The following is a 2,531-nucleotide window of genomic DNA, read 5'->3' as shown; positions in this document are numbered from 1 at the left end:
AGAAAAAAAAAGCCGTATGGGAGCTCAGCGGCCACAGCTGGGGCTACACACACGGCCCCGGGGCTGCCTCAGCTGCCCACCCGCGCACCAGCCATCAGGAGGGGAAATCGTGGGAGAAAAAAGCCACCATGTTTTGAAATTAACACGTGTGTTTTGTTTCTTTGTCGCAGGATGCTCTCTCCTCCCTTTCTGCCTTTCTCCCCCCCCCCCCCCCCCCCCCCCGAGGAGCACGTCTCCGCAGCACTGGAGGCAGGAGCCTGCTACACGCAGGTACGGTGGAGGTAAACGCCTTGGTAATGCACCTGTGTGTAAAAACTTTTCTGATGTAAACCGACTCAAAAGCCCCTTTCCGGTCTTCCGAAGTTGTCAATTGGTATTACTGCATCATGCCATGAAAATGAGCGAGGTGCATTTACGGTTCCTTAATGGTGAACAGATTCTCCAAACTAATCTGTGATAAAAGAGTGTTTCCTATAAGGAAAAAGAAAACTTTCACCCATCTATTTCACAACAATGAAAGGTCCGGGAATCTAGTATTTCCATAGCTCAAAGCCAAAATAAATTACTTAATTATTCATTTCTCCAGATCTTTTTGGTGTAAAATCTGAAAGTAACTCAAACAACAAAATCTTCCGAATAAATTAGGGCACGTGTTAGAACTGAGAGAAAAAATCACAAGAACAGACTTTCACATGTTTTTCAGAACACCTACAAGTAAGTATCAGTTGGGCGTGGTGGCATCGTGTAAAATATCTTTTGTTAAACAGATGGAAATGAAACTTGTGTGCCATCAGCCTCTTGTGGTGGCATGTTGAGAAGTAGCAAAGCTAGTTAGAAAATAATACACATGTACAGATTTAAGAAATGGACAACGTTTCACTGTAGATGTTTATTCTACTTATCGTAACAAAAACCTGTGAAGTCCCATATTTTAATGTACAGTGATATATTTTGTCATATAAAATACAATTTACAGAAATTTCTATCAAGTAAACCTAAACAAACACACTTGCTTTTTGCATACTTTTATGTGTCTTTAAATTAGAAACATCTCATTAAGAAAAATCTTACGCCATAGTAGATGTTTGCATTTAATACCGCCTCTTTGCATTTTAACATTTTGTCTACAGGTTCGGAATACAGACGATCATTTCAACCAGCAAATCCTCGATGTATAAGGACTTGTAAGATGCACCAATGTGAACTGTAAAATCTGTAGTGAGACACATGACATACTTGCTACTTGTAATGTAGACTTCAAGATGCAAATGTTTATAGGAATCTAATTTTACATTTGCAAAACTATTTTATAAAAATATCAAAATACTTCTGCAGCTGTAATTTACATGGTCAAATTGTAAACCAGCAGGGTTTTCTTTATTTCATTCTTTAGAGTTACATACTTGAAGAATACATGAAAAGTAGCAGAGTAATGTATTTCACAGTGAAAAATTTCCCTCTTGAATCACATTAAGTATTACCAATCTTCTTTTCAAACTTAGTGCAGTTTTATACCTTTTTCAGTGGACAGTCTTATATACACTACCAGCATAAGCAGGGTCTGACAACAGTGACAATTTTTTTTTTTTTTTTTTTTTTTTTTTTAGGAGAAAAACACTTTTAGACTGGAAAGTACAGGAAAATGGAGACATTTCTTAAACTTCCAGCAAAGTTCTGCCGAAAGAAAACCCAAGAAATGCTCCACATAATTAATTTCAATCGAAGAAATAAATTCAATGGCCCATTTAATAAACTTCTTTTATTTAACAAACTTCTTTTTCTTTCCTTTGGTATACCAATTCATTTGTAGTCTTAGCTCTTTGCCAATAGATGTCTGATTTTTAAAATTTTTTGCTGGTTATAAAGGTGCTACTTTTATATACTCTTTAATTGCAGGTTTGTAAAAATGTGAAATTAAAAACCCCTCATCCACATGAAAAACTAGGTACGGTTTGTTTCGTTGTTGTACACTTAACAGATGGATTTCAAAACACAAAATACCTGTATATAAAAAGGAAGATAGTGCACTTTAAGCTTATAACATTCCGTTTTCAAATCCTCCATCCAATAATCAGTAACACTGTTCTTCTGCAGCCTTCTCCTAAATACGCATGACCCTTCCATTGTAAAATAAACAAGACAGCAATATTTGACTCCTTTTTTAAAGCGTGTGCTGTAAGAACAACTTTGACACCAAAATATCACATACCTGAGATGTAAAGGTATGGCTCCTAAGGTCTTGATTAAATTCTCTTATAAAATTACAATTCAAGTTACTGGAAAACATAACCTTATAATTTTAAAAAGCAATATGCTCTTCTTAGACTTTTTCCATTTCTGTACTGTAAATGGAAATTTTAAGATAAAGATGCAAGTAGAAAAAACAAAATCTCAGAACAGGTAACGCTGTGAATTTTTATAAGAAAAGCATTATGCACAAAATGCAGCAAGTGAAAGTCCAGTATGTTCTTGCCTTTTACCTACCTGAATATTTTCATTCACAGTTGTTCAAAAATTGCTAATTTGTCAGT

Source organism: Aythya marila, assembly GCF_965140915.1.
Source record: "Aythya marila genome assembly, chromosome: 16".
Taxonomy (NCBI): domain Eukaryota; kingdom Metazoa; phylum Chordata; class Aves; order Anseriformes; family Anatidae; genus Aythya; species Aythya marila.
This window is presented reverse-complemented; position numbering follows the sequence as displayed.